The following is a 21,867-nucleotide window of genomic DNA, read 5'->3' as shown; positions in this document are numbered from 1 at the left end:
TGGTGTCTCATTTAAACAAACCACATCACCATCAGAATCCTCATCGTCAACTTCCTCCTCAGCACCAGCAACACCTATATCCTCCTAATCCTGGTGTACTTCAACAGTGACATCTTCAATTTTATTATCAGAAACTGGACTGGGGGTGCTCCTTCCAGCACTTGCAGGGGGCGTGCAAATGGTGGAAGGAGCCACCTCTTCCTGTCCAGTGTTGGGAAGGTCAGGCATCACAACCGCCGACACACTTGGACTCTCCTTGGGGATTTGTTATACCATCTTAGAACGCACAGTTCTTTTCTGTGCTTTTTCCAGCTTAACTCTTTTCATTTTTCTAGCGGGAGGATGAGGGCTTCCATCATGTGAAGCTGAACCACTAGTAATGAACATAGGCCAGGGCCTTAACTGTTCCTTGCCACTCCGTGTCGTAAATGGCATATTGGCAAGTTTTGTTTCTCCTTAGACCATTTAAATTTCATTTTTTGGGTCTTTTTACTGAACTTTGGCTTTTTGGATTTTAAATGCCCTCTACTACCACATTGGGCATCGGCCTTGGCAGACGACGTTGGTGGCATTTCATCGTCTATGTCATGACTAGTGGCAGCAGCTTCAGCACTAGGAGGAAATGCTTCTTGATCTTTCCCTATTTTATCCTCAAAATTTTTGTTCTCCATTATTTTTCTGGAGTTATATAACACAGTATGTGGCACAGGAGCACTGGACATATGGCAGCAGAGGACACCACTGTGACTGGTCACGGGACTGATTGATGCACAAGGCACTACCACTGGTCTGATGCAGGACAACACAGCAACACTGTAAGGGACTTGTTATTATTATTATTATTATTATTATTATTATACAGCAGCAACGGACATATGGCAGCAAAGGATACCACTGTGACTGGTCACTGGAATGACTGATGCACAGGACACTACCCCTGATCTGATGCAGGACAACACAGCAACACTGTAATGGGCTTGTTATTATTATAATATAGCAGCACTGGACATATGGCAGCAGAGGATACCACTGTGACTGGTCGCTGGACTGACTGATGCACAGGACACTACCACTAGTCTGATGCAGGACAATACAACAACACTGTAAGGGACTTGCTATACAGCAACACTGGACATATGGCAGCAGAGGATACCACTGTGACTGGACTGATGCAGCACAATACACCACCTCTGAACTGATGCAGCACAACACAGCACCCTATACAGCAGCACTGGACATATGGCAGCAGAGGACACAAGCACTGTGACTGGACTGATGGAGCACAATACACCACCACTGAACTGATGCAGCAAAATACAGCACCCTATACAGCAGCACTGGACATATGGCAGCAGAGGACACAAGCACTGTGACCGGACTGATGCAGCACAATACACTACCACTGAACTGATGCAGCACAACACAGCGCCATATACAGCAGCACTGGACATATGGCAGCAGAGGATACCACTGTGACTGGACTGATGCAGCACAATACACCACCTCTGAACTGATGCAGCACAACACAGCACCCTATACAGCAGCACTGGACATATGGCAGCAGAGGACACAAGCACTGTGACTGGACTGATGGAGCACAATACACCACCACTGAACTGATGCAGCAAAATACAGCACCCTATACAGCAGCACTGGACATATGGCAGCAGAGGACACGAGCACTGTGACTGGACTGATGCAGCACAATACACCACCACTGAACTGATGCAGCACAACACAGCACCCTATACAGCAGCACTGGACATATCGCAGCAGAGGATACCACTGTGACTGGACTGATGGAGCACAATACACCACCACTGAACTGATGCAGCACAATACAGCACCCCATACAGCAGCACTGGACATATGGCAGCAGAGGACACAACCACTGTGACTGGATGGACAGATGCAGCACAAGACATGGACACTGAGAGAACGGAGACACGTCCTCTCTGTACACTCTCCAATGCGGAGTGAACATGGCGGCGACGCGCGGCTTCTCATATGGAATCCAAACCCTGTGAGAATCCGACAGCGGAATGATGACATTTTGACTCGTTCTAGTTTTTGAGTCAGGCAGGAAAACCTGAGCCTGACTCGGATCCGGGCACCGAGCGTGAAGTCCGGTAGGGTTCGGTTCTCTGAGTACCGAACCCGCCCATCTCTAATGAGGATATGTGTGGACTGTACAGTGAGGATGCAATTATATAGTAAAGTTAATGAAGGTTATGTGGGTGATTACGGAAGTTGATAAACTTTACTGAAAAGTGTCAGGCCCGGGTGTTTTTGTGAATCCGTTAACCCGGGACCAACCACAGGTGTAGGTGCTGGGCTATGAAGAAAGCAGGGAGGACGAAGAAAGTTCCGATTCATATATTTATTCAAAATAACAATTCAGTAAAGAGTTAACTGACAAGTTGTTAATCATCATATTATACTGAAGTATTGCAGGAATAATATGCAAGAGAAAACTCAAAAATACATAAAAGAAATGTTCATGGAAACATATGCAAAACAAGCTGATGAATAAATGTTGGATTGTCCAAATATAAACGAGCTTTGATGCTGAACTGCAGAATATGATTAACTGGATAATACAGACATGAAGAGATAACTGTAAGGATTTGCAATGGAGTTTTGAGAGTTAACTGAGAGACTGTGAAGAATTATCCTTGTTATGACAACATAGCAAATATAAACAAGCTTTGATGCTGAACTGCAGAATGTTATTAACTGGATAATGCAGACATGAAGAGATAACTAAGGATTTGCAATGGAGTTTTGAGAGTTAACTGAGAGACTGTGAAGAATTATCCTTGTTATGACAACATAGCAAATATAAACAAGCTTTGATGCTGAACTGCAGATTGTGTTTAACTGGTTAATGCAGACATGGAGAATTAACTGTAAGAATTGGCAATGGAGCTTTGAGAGTTAACTGAGAGACTGTGATGAATTATCCTTGTAATGACAACATAGCAAATAAAAGTACTGAATTGGGTTACTTGCGGGTTCCGGAGATCACTGTGAAACTGTAGTAGAAGACAAGGTGATGAATGGGTTAAATGCAGAGTTGAACAAACGAACAGCTGAGAGAAACAGAATCCTCCAGACTTTGAATGATAGGCAGACTGACAAGGTAACCTCATGCAGGACACTGGGAATCCAACTATTTCCAATAGGAGTGCAATTAACTGACAGCACAGCAGAGAGCCGGTGGATCTTTCAGCAGTGAAGGCTGCAGACGGACCTCTGGGAACGGAGGCGATATCTGGACCACGGGAATCACACAGGAATGCACGGAGAGAGCTCAGAGCAAGAGCACAGCTTTGATACAACAAAGCACTGGCCCAGAGTAACATAATCCCAGCCTACTTAAAGGCAGCACAAGCACGGGATTGGCTTACACCTGCCCACAGGTGTTTTCACAAGTGCTCTGTATTAGCTATTTGGTCTCCAACATGGCCACCTCCTATACAGCAGACACACCGCAGTGCCTTAGGCCATTTGGTCCCCGCACTCACAGTTCCCAGACTCTGCATTACCTGTGCCATTGATCACGCCGTGTCCCCACACGGGCGCACAGCACCGCGAGCAACCGCACTGGCAACGGATGAACCCCAGAACCCGCAGAGGTAAGAGACCGGTTCGTGAAAGTACCCCCTCCTCTAAGGGTGGTCTCTGAACACCTTTGAACCTTATCAGGATTTTTAGAGAAGTATTTCTGTACCAGTCTTGGAGCATGAACATCTTCAGAGAAAACCCAGGATCTTTCCTCTGGACCGTAACCCTTCCAGTCGACCAGAAACTGTAAACGTCCATATCGGGAACGTGAGTCCACAATCTCTTTAACTTCAAATTCCTCATTCTGCAAAGAGTGAACTTTAGGAGATTTGGACTGGGTAGTACGGAACTTATTGAGAATCAAAGGCTTCAGTAAAGATGTATGAAAGGCGTTAGGAATTCTCAAAGACGGTGGCAACTTGACTTTGTATGACACAGGGTTGAGTACCTTAACAATGGGAAATGGACCAATAAACTTGGGAGCAAATTTCTTAGAAGGAACTTTGAACTTGAGATTGCGCGTAGAAATCCAAACTTGGTCTCCCAATTTGTAACTCGGTACAGCTTTACGTTTTCTATCTGCAAAAGATTTATAACGAGCGGAAGTTTTGACCAAGGACTTACGTACACAACTCCAGATGCTAGATAGACGTTGAAGCTCTTGATCTGCTGCTGGAACTTCTAGGGCTGGCAATGGATGAAACTCTGGTGGAGAACTTCTTGGACTCTTATGTTGGGCACATTTAGGACATGCTGCTATAAACTCTTGGACATCGGCTTTGAGACGTGGCCACCAATAAGACTGTTGAATAAATTTGAGAGTCTTTAGAACCCCAGGATGACCCATGAAGGAAGAGGAGTGAGCCTAGGTAAGCAGCCGTTTTCGAAGACTTGTGGCGACAAAGGTCTTGCCAGGCGGAGGAACTGGAGAGGTTCGAGTCATTAAGAAGGACGTAGGATTCACAATGGCTTGATTCGTGGTAGCATCATTTAATTCAGAAGAAGCAAAGGACCGGGAAAGGGCATCTGGCTTTTTGTTCTGAGACCCTGGACGATAGGTGAGTTTGAAATCAAATCGTGAGAAGAAAAGCGCCCATCGAGCTTGTCGTGGATTCAAACACTGAGCTGACTGCAGATACAGAAGATTCTTATGATCAGTATAAACTGTAATGCGATGTTGAGCTCCTTCTAGAAGGTATCTCCACTCCTCAAATGCCAACTTGATGGCAAGTAACTCTTGCTCACCGATTGCATAATTACGTTCTGCCGGGAGGAACTTACGGGGGAGAAATATCCACAGGGATGGACCTTTTTATCTTCAAAGACTTGTGACAACACAGCTCCTACTGCTTCTGTAGATGCATGCACCTCTAGTAGAAAGGGACGAATCAAATCAGGCTGTCGAAGAATGGGGGCTGACACAAAGGCTTGCTTTAAATCAGAGAAGGCTTTGATTGCTTCAGAAGACCAGTTCGTAGGATTTGCTCCCTTGCGAGTTAGGGCTGTGATAGGAGCAGCTAACGTAGAATAATTCTTAATGAATCTCCTATAGAAATTAGCAAAGCCAAGAAATCGCTGAATCCCCTTGAGAGTTGTAGGAGTGGACCAATCCCGGATAGCTCGCGTCTCTGGGATGGATAGCGGATGAATTTGTCCCCTAGGAGGGGTCTTGCCCGGAACCAGGACGACTGGGCAGTCCCATTCACGATGAGGAGGTAGAGAGTCTGCTGCTTGCTTACTGGAAACATCCGCAAGGGATTGATACACCGGAGGTAGATCGGAAAGGCTAATTGACCGAAGAGGTACAATTGTAGCTACACAGTCCTTGGTACAAGATTTACCCCATGAAAGGACTTCCATGGTTTGCCAATTAAGTTGAGGATTATGTTTCTGCAGCCAAGGTAAACCAAGTATCACATCTTGAGAGGCTTTGGGAATCACGTAGAAGGAGAGGTATTCGGAATGGAGCTCACCAACTTTCATCTTGAGACATACGGTTCGATGAGTAATTATACCATCTGGAATTCGACTTCCATCCACTGCTGTAACAGCAACTGCTGCTTCCAGGGGCATGGTTTGAACTTTAGACCGTATGACAAAGGCTGAGGAGATGAAGTTCTTGGCTGCCCCGGAATCTAGGAGGGCTGAAACTTTCACTGTAGAACTTGGAACTTCTAATTGAATAGACAAGGTTGGCTCTTTCCCAGAACGTGATTCTAAAGTAACTCCTAGCTTAACCTCTCTTGAATAAGCTAGGAGGCGAGAGTTTCCCGGTCGGAGTTTGCAGAATTTAACTAAATGTTCGGAGGACCCACAGTACATGCAGAGGTTACCCTGTCGACGACGAAGTCGTTCCTCCTCTGTGAGGCGAGAGTGCCCAATCTGCATAGGTTCTTCAGTCATTACTGGAGACTGTGATGAAGAATCTTGTCGAGGTCTAGGATGATCACGTGGACTGGATCGCTCTGCCCTGGATTTCTCTAAACATCGCTCCCTGTAACGTAGATCAAGTTTGTTACAGAGAGAAATCAATTCATCCAGTTTAATTGGCACATCCCGGATAGTTAAATCATCCTTGATTCTTTCTGAAAGTCCATTCCAAAACGCGGCGATCAGGGCCTCCTCATTCCAGTTTAACTCTGAAGACAACGTGCGAAACTGAATAATATATTGACTGACAGGACGTAAACCTTGACGTAGACGGAGAATCTCCAAGGATGCTGAGGTGGTCCTGCCTGGTTCGTCAAAGATTCTCCGGAAGGAAGATACGAACTCTTTGTAATTAGAGAGGATAGGATCACCTCTCTCCCATAATGGTGATGCCCACTCCAGAGCCTGACCGGAGAGGAGGGCAATAATATATGCAACCTTAGAACGAGCTGATGGGAAACTGGCAGACATCAGTTCAAACTGGATCTCGCATTGATTCAGGAATCCTCTGCAAAGTTTTGGAGTTCCGTCAAACTTACTCGGAGAGGGTAACTGCAAGCGGGACGTAGGCAGCGTCACAGGAGAAGCTGTAGTGGTAACTGGGACATCTGGGGTTGGAATCTGGACTTGGAACGTTTTAATAGCCGTATGAAGAGTCTCTAAACGGTCTGCCATAGTTTGCATAAACTGCACTATTTGTGTCTGTATAGACTCCTGGTTTTCCAGACGGGAAAGGATATCTGACGTAGCACCGCCTCCTGCGAATTGGTCACTTGACGGATCCATGTGGCCAGTGCTTACTGTCAGGCCCGGGTGTTTTTGTGAATCCGTTAACCCGGGACCAACCACAGGTGTAGGTGCTGGGCTATGAAGAAAGCAGGGAGGACGAAGAAAGTTCCGATTCATATATTTATTCAAAATAACAATTCAGTAAAGAGTTAACTGACAAGTTGTTAATCATCATATTATACTGAAGTATTGCAGGAATAATATGCAAGAGAAAACTCAAAAATACATAAAAGAAATGTTCATGGAAACATATGCAAAACAAGCTGATGAATAAATGTTGGATTGTCCAAATATAAACGAGCTTTGATGCTGAACTGCAGAATATGATTAACTGGATAATACAGACATGAAGAGATAACTGTAAGGATTTGCAATGTAGTTTTGAGAGTTAACTGAGAGACTGTGAAGAATTATCCTTGTTATGACAACATAGCAAATATAAACAAGCTTTGATGCTGAACTGCAGAATGTTATTAACTGGATAATGCAGACATGAAGAGATAACTGTAAGGATTTGCAATGGAGTTTTGAGAGTTAACTGAGAGACTGAAGAATTATCCTTGTTATGACAACATCGCAAATATAAACAAGCTTTGATGCTGAACTGCAGATTGTGTTTAACTGGTTAATGCAGACATGGAGAATTAACTGTAAGAATTGGCAATGGAGCTTTGAGAGTTAACTGAGAGACTGTGATGAATTATCCTTGTAATGACAACATAGCAAATAAAAGTACTGAATTGGGTTACTTGCGGGTTCCGGAGATCACTGTGAAACTGTAGTAGAAGACAAGGTGATGAATGGGTTAAATGCAGAGTTGAACAAACGAACAGCTGAGAGAAACAGAATCCTCCAGACTTTGAATGATAGGCAGACTGACAAGGTAACCTCATGCAGGACACTGGGAATCCAACTATTTCCAATAGGAGTGCAATTAACTGACAGCACAGCAGAGAGCCGGTGGATCTTTCAGCAGTGAAGGCTGCAGACGGACCTCTGGGAACGGAGGCGATATCTGGACCACGGGAATCACACAGGAATGCACGGAGAGAGCTCAGAGCTAGAGCACAGCTTTGATACAACAAAGCACTGGCCCAGAGTAACATAATCCCAGCCTACTTAAAGGCAGCACAAGCACGGGATTGGCTTACACCTGCCCACAGGTGTTTTCACAAGTGCTCTGTATTAGCTATTTGGTCTCCAACATGGCCACCTCCTATACAGCAGACACACCGCAGTGCCTTAGGCCATTTGGTCCCCGCACTCACAGTTCCCAGACTCTGCATTACCTGTGCCATTGATCACGCCGTGTCCCCACACGGGCGCACAGCACCGCGAGCAACCGCACTGGCAACGGATGAACCCCAGAACCCGCAGAGGTAAGAGACCGGTTCGTGACAAAAAGGTGAGTTTTCAGGGAAAACTTGAAGGTTTGGAGACTAGAGGAGAGTTTTACAGTGCATGGAAGGGCATTTCACAGAGTGGGTGCAGTCTAAAGAAAGTTTTGTAATTGTAAATGAGAGTGAGTAATGAGACGTAGATCTTGTGAAGAGTGAAGAGATCGGGTTGGGAGATATTTTGAGATACAGATGTAGCCATGCTCATCTTTGCTGCAATGCAACATGCTGCAACATGGCTCACTTCATGGCATGCAAGGCCTAATCGCAGCCGGCGATTGCTCCATTAAGTCCTAATGGAATAAATGAAGTGGTCGCCAGCTGCGAATAGTCACAGCGAAGAGATGTACAGTGGTGTAGTTTGGTTAATGGCCTTGTGTGTGAGTAAAAAGTATTTTATATTGATATATGTCGAAGTCAAAAATATTACATAGAGAAAACATACAAACTTCACACATTATGAGTCGCTATGCTTGCGAATACGCACAGCGAGCATAGCAATATATGGTAACATACGCATTTACACAGACATGCCACAAAGATATATTCAACACATTTTTCATACAGCACATATATTAAACATGTCAAGCACCGGACATTATAAGGTTTTAAATTATATAATGCAGTATAACATCATGTATATGTATTAATGGAATGGAACAAGATAAACATGTCATGCTTGGTGTCAAAATGATCAAGGGAATGAGTATGTTAATTTGATACCAGTGGTTGGATTGTAGCACATTGCAGTGAGTAGTTATGATTAAATGTAGGAATATGAAGTCACTCCTATTAGAACAAAAGGAAGCATGTGGCCAGGCCAGAGGCCAACCCCTATGATGTCATCTTCAAAGCTGGACATTGCTTGCATATGAACTGACCAATGACTCATCATGAATGAGAAAGTTCCTTCCCCTGGACCAATAACAGAAGACATGTACTCCCCCAACATACACAGTGTATAGCTGATCCTAGAGACAAGAAGTTCTGTTTTTGCTGTTACTCTGCTGCTGTGAGCATTGAGAGAGAGGGAGAGATGGAGGAGATGGAGCGTAGTGAGCATGGGACAGGGAAATGGTAATTGTATGCTGGCCGTGACTGTATGAATTCTTTTGTAACAATTGCTTCCTATGAAAATGTACTCTGTAACCATATATATACTGTACATGTGATACATTGTATACATATCCTTTTAATATCAAATATATACATCAATGAGCTTTGGAACTCATAAATGTGTGTGTACTTGTTTTCTCTTAAGTGATATAGTGTTTGCGACGTACAGCGCACTTTTATCGTATATGGTAATAAGATGCGCCTTGCGTCCGCAGCATATATTAGCGCTGGTATTTTAAATATTTATTACAAATAAATCTGACTCTTACAGGTAGAAAACCGGTAACCAATGGAGGGACTGACAGAGTGGATCCGCAGACGATTAACATTTAGCAAGCAAGATTAGCCTTGCAGCTGCATTCAGAATGGATTGTAGAGGTGAGAGTCTCTGTTTGGGAAGACCAGTCAGGAGACTATTACAATAATCAATGTGGGAGAAAATGAGAGCATGGATTACAGTTCTTGCAGTGTCTTGTGTAAGATATGGTCATATTTTGGATATGTTTTTTTAGATGCATGTAGCATGATTTTGAAACCAATTGAATGTGGGGAAGAAAGGACAGTTTAGAGTCAAGGATGACACCTAGTCAGCGAGCTTGTGCGGTAGGATTGATTGTCGAGTCCTCAACAGTGAAAGAGATATCAGGTTGGTAACTACTATTGGTCAGTGGAAATATAATTAATTCTGTTTTGGAAATTTTTAGTTTTAGGTGACGAGATGAGATCCCAGATGAAATGACAGAAGGCATTCAGTGACAAGGACCAATTCAGATGGTAACAAATATGAGGAGGATAGGTAGATTTGGGTACAGATGATACTGAAATCTAAAAGAGCTAATTAGTTTGCCAAGAGATGTGGTATAGATCAGTGGCGGACTATTGGCTCAGCTACTGTGGGCATGATGTGTGTAAGCGGCAAAACCACTGTGAGCATTAAATGTGTAAGTGGCACTACTGCTACTGTGGGCATTATGTATGTAAACGGCACTACTACTGTGGGCATTATATGTGAAAGCGGCACTACTACTGTGGGTATAATGTGTATAAGTGGCACTACTACTGTGGGCATTATAATTTATATGTAAGTGGTACAACTACTGTACTGTGGGCAATATGTCTATAAATGGCACAACTACCGTGGACAGTATATATGTAACAGGCACAACTACTTTAGGCATTATATGTGTAAGGAGCACTATGGGCATTATATGTGCAAGGGGCACAACTACTGTGGGAATTATATGTGTAAGAGGCACTACTACTATGGGCATTATGGCCCAGATTTATCAAGCCTTGGAAAGTGATAAATTGCACAGTGATAAAGTACCAGCCAATCAGCTCCTAACTGCCATGCTACAAGGTGTGTTTGAAAAATGACAATTTGAAGCTGATTGGTTGGTACTTTATCACTGTGCAATTTATCACTCTTCAAGGCTTGATAAATAGGGGCCTATGTTTTTAAGCAGCACTACTACTGTAGGCATTAAGTGTGTAAGCGGCACTATAACTGTCGGTATTATGTGTGTAAGGGGCACTACTACTGTAAGCATTATCAATAAGGGGAACTATTGTGTCGCATAATGTGTATAAGCGGTACTACTGTGTAGTGTAACATGAATAAGGGACTTGGCATGCACTTACTGACTGGGATGATGTCTAAGGGGATAATTCAGACCTGATCGCTAGGGTGTATTTTTTGCATCCCTGTGATCAGGTAGTCGCCAGGGGGAGGGTATTGTGCGTGTGTAGGTGTGCGATCGCTTGTGCTGGAGAGCTGCACAAACAGCAGTTTGTGCAGTCTCTGCACAGCCCAGGACTTACTCTGCCGCTGCGAATATCAGGCCTGGAGCTGATGTCAGAAATCCTCCATCCAAATGCCTGGTCCCTCCTGCGTTTTTCCGGACACTCCTTAGAAACGGTCAGTTGCCACCCAGTAGCGGATCTTGCCACGGGCAAGCAGGACTTTTGCCCGGGGCGCCGCCTTCCGGAGGGCGCCGGCGCCATCCGGAGGGCGCCGCACCACGGCAAGATCCGCTGCTGATGTGCCGTGCGCCCCCCGCTGCCCGCTGTCCCCCGCCGCTGTCCCCCGCCGTGAAGGTAACTAGACGCGTAGCGTCTAGTTTCCCTTCGTGGAGAGGACGTTTACTGTGCGGTGCGCGATGACGTCATCGCGCACTGCACAGCAAAGGTCCTCACCACGAAGGGAACTAGACACGAAGCGTCTAGTTCCCCTTCGTGGAGAGGACCTTTGCTGTGCGGTGCGCGATGACGTCATCGCGCACCGCACATCTTTCATCGGCGCTACTACTGTACAGGGGGCGTAAGTGACAACGCCCCCTGTATGAAGCCACGCCCCCATCACCTGCCCGGGGCGCTCAAAACCCCGGAGCCGGCCCTGTTGCCACCCACAAATGCCCTCTTCCTGTCAATCTCCTTGTGATCGCCGACGCGTTCGGAATTTTCGCTCCATCCCGTCGCTGACTGGCGATTCCAGTTGCTGCGGTCCGTCGCACCTGTGCATTGCGGTGCATCTAAATGCGCAATGCAGACCCGATCGCAGCCTGTGAGAAAACGCATAGCAGCGATCAGGTCTGAATCGGCCCCTATATCCTCCTCTGGATTGAGAAAAGCAGAGGACCTAAGACTGAGCCTTTGCAGTTTTTCAAGTGATATAAGTAGCGAAGAGGAGGTGGATTCAGAGAAACGGACACTGAAAGAACAATTAGATAGGTAGAATGAGAACCAAAAAAGGGCAGTGTCATGATGACCTAGGGATTGTAGTGTTTGTATGAGTGATCAACAGTGTCAAAAGCAGCAGAGAAATCTTGAAGAATAAGAAATGAATAATGGCTATTAGACTTAGCAGTGACCAGATCATTCACTACTTTAGTCAGTGCTGTCTCTGAGGAGTGGTGTGAATGAAAGCCTGACTGAAGTGGGTCCAGAATTTTTTTTTTTTCAGAATGCATGATTTTTTTTTAGTTACTCTTAGGATCAGTGGCGTAAGTTCGTCCCAGTCGCCCGGAGGCAAGATAAATATTGGTGCCCCCCCTACATTTAAATAAATACATGTATGTCAGTGGGAAATGCAGGATTTCTAGAGGGGGGTTTACAAATGCAGTACACAATCTCCCACTCTGTGGTACATGGAATACAGTATTAACATTTAACATTATAGATTGCCTATAATATAGGCTGTATCAAACATATTTAAATAATATAAATAAATGGTCAGGAAAAGGTTAAACATCCCCATAATAAATAAATACACAAACATAATAGAACCAGTACTGCACTTTCTAAGCACATATTCTCCCACCTCAGGGTAAGGCTCCTGTCTATTCTTCCTGGTAACAAATCTCAGATCCATTACATTTATTTGAGGACTGAGAACAACACACACAAACTGGGCACGTGCAGCAGCTCCGCTCTGTCCCTTACACTGCATAATGTGGCAGCAGCTCTAGTAATCGTATTGTATACCATTACTATTGTCCTAATTTGAGCCACTTGCCAAGAGGAGGAAACCCCTCTGCATTTGCGTATGTATGTATGTATGTATGATTGTATGTATGTATGTATGTATGTATGTATGTATGTATGTATGTGTAACCCTGATTTAGGGTTTAAACAACACTTATACTGAGGTAGTTATAATATGGTGACTAAAATGGAGTATAAGCATATATATTATTCATATAAAAGTTAATGGATGTTGTAATACTGTATGCATGTTTTGAGGTAAATAATACAGTTCACATATATGTAATTGTATGTACATTGATGTAAATGTAGTGGTGAATACAATTAAGGCTTATTTTATGGTTTCACAGTGTATCTAAAGGGTTAATGTCCTTGTGCTCCTAACTGTCAATCACCTAGTGGGGTGATTGCCAGTGGGTGGGGCATCACCTCAGAGTGGGTCATGTGACTACTAGAGAGGGGTGGAGAGGTGCTGTGAGTATAGCTGAGGGAGAGACTGCATATCCCTTGGTGAGAGGACAGAGTTTTTTGCTGCTCCGGCCGTCGCCCGCATTAGAGCTGAGCGGTATACATTGCGGCGGCCGGAGGTGCTTGGTGTGTGTAGCCAGAACAGGGCTTCCTTACTGTAAAGGTGGTGACAGCAGCATTGAGACTCAGCACTGTTCATAGAACCCGGCATCAGCGCTAGTCAACTCACCCAGCAGTATTGGAAGGGCGCACCTATGACAGGGAGACAGAGAGGGTTCCTTCCTACCTATTACCGGCACAGACTCTGACAGCCACAACAAAGAAGCCAGGACCAGCAGCAGAGGCTCCATTCTGTGTGGCTGTAAGTGTAAGGGAGGAGTCGGGGGAGCATCCTGCTGCAGCATCACTAGATGGTAGAAGTGTGAGTGCATAATCCAGCCATTTATATTACCCCTACACTAAGACAGCAAGCCATAGGTGACTATGGTACATAGTCAATTTCATATTGGGACTAAGGACTCCAGGGCTAGGCCGCAATAATGGCTATTAAGCAGGAGGATAGTAATGGGTCACAGTAGTCAGAGTGACCTATAATTACAGTTCCATGTATGGCTTAATCATAGTGCTAAGGAGAAGGTAGAAAGCACTGGGTATATATATGTAACAGGAGGAGTGGAGTGAAACTTGAACTGTTTAACGCTTCATAAATAGTTTTAAAGCTCCCCCATATATCAGCATCACATCAGTCAAAGGAGAGCCAGAGACATTGTTCCGCAGCGCTAAATAGAAAGTAACACCCTAAAGCTGCCACCTAATGTGTGTATTTATGCAGAATTAGAGTCAAGGACATTAAAGGTAGCCATACTACAGTGACATTGGATGGATGTTAAAGCCTCTTAGCCACAAAGGATTAGAATATCATCCCGATTCAAGGACTAGCTTGTGGCACTTTAATACAACTGTGTTATATGTATATTCGTGAACCCGTAAGAAGGACTGACACGTAAGAGACTATTAGTTTTAAAGTTAAAGGATTTGAGCTCGCTGTGACTATGATAAGAGAAACCATCTCTTGCAGATATATTTAATATAGACTCATCCTAAGAGACAACAATAATTTGAGGCATACAGGATTCGAAAAGCTATATATGCTCTGAAATATAGAAAGCATCAGCTACTTCAAATGGACACAAAGACGCAGCATAACAAAGGTTTATCATACCAGCTTCTTAGGAGTTTAGTTTAATACTGGACAACTACGGTAACATTTTTTACTGAGGAAAGGATACAGATTCCTTGGTAATCAACTGTTGATGTTACTATCTATGAGCTAAATAGATGCTTTCTGTTATCTGCCAAGGAGGAACTATAAGTAACCTTATAGGAGAAAGTAATCGCTACCATAAGTAGACTGAGCCAAACATCTTTCTCTTTAACTGAAGGGAGAACTGATAGTTGATACTAAAACATAGTGTCAGACATTCTGTATTAACTGCTGTTATTTTTAGGAAGTTTATGGGCCCTTATAGTGCACTATCATATTAAGAGTACCCGGATCACTCTAACACCTAAGGGTGTCTTGAAAAGAAAAAGGATTTGTTGTATTGCATGCAGGTACTGTGTATAGGCCTAATTGACAGGGGGTTAGCATGGATTAATGACTTAAAGGGGAATGTGTAATTGATGAAATGCTAATGTATACTTAATCCATTTGGTACTGGTCATTAAAGTGTTATACTTTCCATGTGTGTCTGGTCCGTCTGGAAGTTGATCTGAAGATCCTGGAAGAAAGAGACAGGTATATTAGATAATATATCTATGATATAAGGGAATCATCCCCTAAGGATAGAGATCAGGCTTACTCAAGCAAGCCTTAACGGTAGTTAAATACTACACATAGCTTGAGTGGAGGCACAGCTATTAGGTAACCATCCCTTAATAGAATACATAGACAGCTCTCGTTCAAGGTATTGAGGGTAGGGTTACATATGTATGTATGTATGTATGTATATATATATATCTATATATATATATATATATATATATACACACACATACATATATGTGTGTGTGTGTGTGTGTGTGTATATATATATATATATATATATATATATATATATAAATTCTATATCCATTCTCTCTCTCTCTCTCTCTCTCTCTCTATCTATATATATATATATATATATATAAATGTAACCCTGATTTAGGGTTTAAACAAAACTTATACTGAGGTAGTTATAATATGGTGATTAAAATGGAGTATAAGCATATATATTATTCATATAAAAGTTAATGGATGTTGTAATACTGTATGCATGTTTTGAGGTAAATAATACAGTTCACATATATGTAATTGTATGTACATTGATGTAAATGTGGTGAATACAATTAAGGCTTATTTTATGGTTTCACCGTGTGTCTAAAGGGTTAATGTCCTTGTGCTCCTAACTGTCAATCACCTAGTGGGGTGATTGCCAGTGGGTGGGGCATCACCTCAGAGTGGGTCATGTGACTACTAGAGAGGGGTGGAGAGGTGCTGTGAGTGTAGCTGGGGGAGAGACTGCATATCCCTTGGTGAGAGGACATAGTTTTTTGCTGCTCCGGCCGTCGCCCGCATTAGAGATGAGCGGTATACATTGCGGCGGCCGGAGGGGGCTTAGTGTGTGTAGCCAGAACAGGGCTTCCTTACTGTAAAGGTGGTGACAGCAGCATTGAGACTCAGCACTGTTCATAGAACCCGGCATCAGTGCTAGTCAACTCACTCAGCAGTATTGGAAGGGCGCATCTATGACAGGGAGACAGAGAGGGTTCCTTCCTACCGATTACCGGCACAGACTCTGACAGCCACACCAAAGAAGCCAGGACCAGCAGCAGAGGCTCCATTCTGTGTGGCTGTAAGTGTAAGGGAGGAGTCGGGGGAGCAGCCTGCAGCAGCATCACTAGATCGTAGAAGTGTGAGTGTATAATCCAGCCATTTATATTACACCTACACTAAGCACAGCAAGCCATAGGTGACTATGGTACATAGTCAATTTCATATTGGGACTAAGGACTCCAGGGCTAGGCCGCAATAACGGCTATTAAGCAGGAGGATAGTAATGGGTCACAGTAGTCAGAGTGACCTATAATTACAGTTCCATGTATGGCTTAATCATAGTGCTAAGGAGAAGGTAGAAAGCACTGGGTATATATATGTAACAGGAGGAGTGGAGTGAAACTTGAACTGTTTAACGCTTCATAAATAGTTTTAAAGCTCCCCCATATATCAGCATCACATCAGTCAAAGGAGAGCCAGAGACATTGTTCCGCAGCGCTAAATAGAAAGTAACACCCTAAAGCCGCCACCTAATGTGTGTATTTATGCCCCTGAATTAGCAGAATTAGAGTCAAGGACATTAAAGGTAGCCATACTACAGTGACATTGGATGAATGTTAAAGCCTCTTAGCCACAAAGGATTAGAATATCATCCCGATTCAAGGACTAGCTTGAGGCACTTTAATACAACTGTGTTATATGTATATTCGTGAACCCGTCAGAAGGACTGACACGTAAGAGACTATTAGTTTTAAAGTTAAAGGATTTGAGCTCGCTGTGACTATGATAAGAGAAACCATCTCTTGCAGATATATTTAATATAGACTCATCCTAAGAGACAACAATAATTTGAGGCATACAGGAATCGAAAAGCTATATATGCTCTGAAATATAGAAAGCATCAGCTACTTCAAATGGACACAAGGACGCAGCATAATAAAGGTTTATCATACCAGCTTCTTAGGAGTTTAGTTTAATACTGGACAACTACGGTAACATTTTTACTGAGGAAAGGATACAGATTCCTTGGTAATCAACTGTTGATGTTACTATCTATGAGCTAAATAGATACTTTCTGTTATCTACCAAGGAGGAACTATAAGTAACCTTATAGGAGAAAGTAATCGCTACCATAAGTAGACTGAGCCAAACATCTTTCTCTTTAACTGAAGGGAGAACTGATAGTTGATACTAAAACATAGTGTCAGATATTCTGTATTAACTGCTGTTATTTTTAGGAAGTTTATGGGCCCTTATAGTGCACTATCATATTAAGAGTACCCGGGTCACTCTAACACCTAAGGGTGTCTTGAAAAGAAAAAGGATTTGCTGTATTGCATGCAGGTACTGTGTATAGGCCTAATTGACAGGGGGTTAGCATGGATTAATGACGTAAAGGGGAATGTGTAATTGATGAAATGTTAATGTATACTTAATCCATTTGGTACTGGTCATTAAAGTGTTATACTTGCCATGTGTGTCTGGTCCGTCTGGAAGTTGATCTGAAGATCCTGGAAGAAAGAGACAGGTATATTAGATAATATATCTATGATATAAGGGAATCATCCCCTAAGGATAGAGATCAGGCTTACTCAAGCAAGCCTTAACGGTAGTTAAATACTACACATAGCTTGAGTGGAGGCACAACTATTAGGTAACCATCCCTTAATAGAATACATAGACAGCTCTCGTTCAAGGTATTGAGGGTAGGGTTACATATATATATATAGAAATGGGGGGAATAAGGGTACCGGCGACTTGTGTTGTTTAAAATGCAATAGTTAAAAATAGATTTTAAAAGCCAAAAAATATGTAATAATACAAACGAGCTTTAATATCTCATAAAAGCGAATTACAACATAAAACGTACTTCAGAATATTAATAAAAGCATAAAAACATAAACATAAAAGGTCTTTGTAAAAAGGTAAGGAAGTTCTGACTTAACTCTTTAAAAATAGGCAAGGGAGTCACCACAGGGAGCCCAACGCGTTTCGTCACAACTGACTTCTTCAAAGAAGTCAGTTGTGACGAAACGCGTTGTGCTCCCTGTGGTGACTCCCTTGCCTATTTTTAAAGAGTTAAGTCAGAACTTCCTTACCTTTTTACAAAGACCTTTTATGTTTATGTTTTTATGCTTTTATTAATATTCTGAAGTACGTTTTATGTTGTAATTCGCTTTTATGTGATATTAAAGCTCGTTTGTATTATTACATATTTTTGGGCTTTTAAAATCTATTTTTAACTATTGCATTTTAAACAACACAAGTCGCCGGTACCCTTATTCCCCCCATTTCTATACATTTCCCAGCAGTACTGTACCAGGACTGCATTCTTAAGGGTTGGCAGACACCTTCTAGCAAGGTTACGTGTGTTTTATCAGCAATTTTGTTTTATATATTTTATATATTTTACTGAGAACCCACCTCACAAGTGGCGCTGTGTCATTCCATTTTTTTCGCAATATATATTTATATGTATATATATGTGTGTATGGAGTTTTCTGAAAAAAAGTATATACAGTACTGTGTATTTGCTGTGTATTAAAAATGTATATTAATGTAAAAAACAAACAAAAAAAATGTATATACTGTGTATTAAAAAATGTATATACTGTATATACATTTCATTGTCTTTTTTTTTAATCACCCATTTCTTAGCAGTTATACCCAGGATTAGAACCCATAACCTGTTACACTGAAAGCAGACACATTACTGATGGAGCGATTTGCTCCTGTACAGGAAGAGTGAGCATTCTAACTATATGAAGTTACGTGTAATTGTCAGAGAAGTAACTACATACTGTTAGAATTCTCATATTTCCTATACAGGTGCAAATAGCTTCATCAGGAAGGTGTCTGCTTCCAGTGTAATAGATTATGATTTCTAATCCTGGGTATGACACTTGTAAAATGTGTATCTACAGTATAATAAAAAGGGTGTGATTTGTAAGGTGCAGGGACCAGTGAGGAAGTCGGCCACTGAAGAGATAGCAACAGCTATCAATTAACTTAATTCAATGATGTCACAGAATGGGAGGAAAGGTGCCCCCCTTCAGAGCAGGAGCCCGGCGGCAGTTGACTCCGTTGCCTCCCAGAGTTCTGCCTCTGCTTAGGATAAGAACAAGAGCAGAGCTTTACTTATTTGTGAGGGTATAGGATCAAGAGGATAAGTAGTAGAGTAGGAGTTACAGTATATCATCGGTATAACCACTTTCTCAGTGAAGAAATGTCTGTGGGCCTGCTACAGTGTTGTGTGTAATTTTGTTATGTGGGCAAATCTGGTAAGTTTTCGCTGCACATGCATTAGAGCCTGCACAAGCAAAAAAGGCAAGCAACGTGCATTTCAGAGACATCTGCTTCTCAACCAAATCTCCACCTGCTGTTTAGTGGGTCTAACTGGTCATTTGCAACTAGCATAATTATGTCATCATCTTGTCGTAGGTGTGTAGACGTAATTGTGGGCTATTCAGAAGTGAGCATTTGAATAGATCTGGTTGATTTCATACAGATATCTTGCACCAAGGATAGGGCTTATGCATGTCCATATATGACAGTGGTGACTACTTCTTCAACAGAAGGATGGGGGCAGTGCAACCGCATTGGGCAACTACAGTATGAACACAGGCAGTTCTCGTTTATTTATAGCAACCAATGTGGCTGCAGATGCAGACTAATTCTGTGTAACTCTGATTGAGGTCCTGTGCGTGCGTGCGTGTGTGTGTGTGTGTGTGTGTGTGTGTGTGTGTGTGTATACAGTATAAATTGAAGCTGCCACCCAGGAATGAAAAGACCTGCCCACCGAAGCCATTCACAGCCTACACACAAAAATGGCCATGACACGCCTGCATTTACCCAACCACTCCCCATAAACTCCTGTAAACACTTCCAAACAGTCACTGCCTGTCGGTCACTTCTCTATTAAATCAACATTGCAAGCTGGATCGCAGTGGCTCCTTTGTGCACGCACATTGTGATCACAGCATATACGCAGCTTGTCGATAATCCCCCCATTGCATGAAAATTGGCCATTGCATACAAACATTAATTAGGCCTTTTGTACGCAGTGGCTGTGCAAAATTTAGCAAATAAAACAGGAGGCGTCTTGTATAAATAGACATCCTGCTGGCTTCTGTAATCCACTGCTGCATCCAAAGACGTAGCACAAGATCATCTGCATGAATTTTGGGCATCTGAGCAACCCTCGGGATGTCCAGTGATTTCACTCTGTGCAAGTGAAGCTGTGTCTGAGGACGCAACATGCCCAAAAAAAGGTCTGGCATCCCAATTTCCTGTAGATTTTTTATTTCATTTCAACGTAATGGAGAAGCAATTACATTCATTTTTTCCAGTTTACTTTTGAGCACATTGCGTTGTGAATAAGAAGCATTTTCGGCAAAAAGACACAACACTAGAAGATTTTCACGTGACCTGGCATTACTGCAGCAAAGATGTATGAGGACATACTGTATCTGTACGTGTACCTGTTCTGTTGTTGCCATTTCAAGATGCAGAATATAGATGACAATCATTAACATCAGTAAAATGCTATATTCTTTGAATAAAGAATTTTTTGACTTTTGCTCTCCTCGCTTTATCATCCCACCAGGCTTTGTTCTCAGCAGTCTGCTCTTCATTATTTATCTAGACTGTACATCCTCTATCTGTTATCTAATACACTCCCCTGCCTTCACTACACTTCACTTCTCTACTCAGATGACACCCAAATCTACCTCTGCTACCCTGACCAGTCTCAAACTTTCAGTGTCCAGCTGCATCTCTGGCATCTCCACATAGATGTCCCAAACTGTATCAAGCTTATTATGTCTAATTTTCATCTCATTATGTTTCTCCTTTCCAATGTCACTAAACCCATGGACGTGCGGTGAGCTAAATGGATCAGGAGACACTGGCTAACCCCAGAGCCAGATTTACACACAATATATGAGCCAAAGGGTACATCTGGGCATTATACACAGGTGCAGCAGTATAAACTCCTGGAAATCTGGTGAGTTTTGATCAGAGATGTGTGGAAAGGATACACAGGTGAGGCACTGCCTCACCTGCCATAGACTTTTTACTCCAGAGTTTGGGCTATAAAAATTATTAGAATAATGCAAAGAAGATATTTCAAACAAATTATCAGTATTTTTCATATATTTTATTCAGTCAAAACTCTGGTTTAAACGTAAGTATGGCAGGAAAGGCTCTGCCTCACCTGCCTCACGCCACCGCACATCTTACCTCCTCACATCACCTTCACAGTTACAAAATGTCATATATGACTGCTCACCAGATTATCTGAGCATGCCTAACCTGAGATTTACTGAAACTGTTGCTCAAATAATCTCACTCAAATTTACACTCACCTACATTTAGGCTACAGATTCTCTGCTTTACTCCCCAACACATCCTTTGTCATCCTCACACCACTTAAATCAAAGTAACTGCAACAGCTATTATTATCAATTTCAACAAGAACTAAAGCTTACTCATAAATGCACACATTCAGTCAGTGTTTTATATGTGATAGTAAAAATGTTAACAATTTACCAGCTACAGTATCTCTCAAAGGGATAAGTACATTGCAATCTAATATTCAGCAGTTAACATGGCCAAACAAACTCTTCTTTTTCTGAAGACATTTAAATTTGCTTGTGCATGTGGACACAACTTTTTAATTTTTAGATTTAATCATATATCAAAGAAACAGTACAGTGCTTGGTTACAAAAATTGTGTTATACCATTGCATACAACACATTCAAAATACTGTTTAAAATTAACAAAGTAAAATTTTACAGAAT

Source organism: Pseudophryne corroboree, chromosome 3, assembly GCF_028390025.1.
Source record: "Pseudophryne corroboree isolate aPseCor3 chromosome 3, aPseCor3.hap2, whole genome shotgun sequence".
Lineage (NCBI taxonomy): Eukaryota > Metazoa > Chordata > Amphibia > Anura > Myobatrachidae > Pseudophryne > Pseudophryne corroboree.
This window is presented reverse-complemented; position numbering follows the sequence as displayed.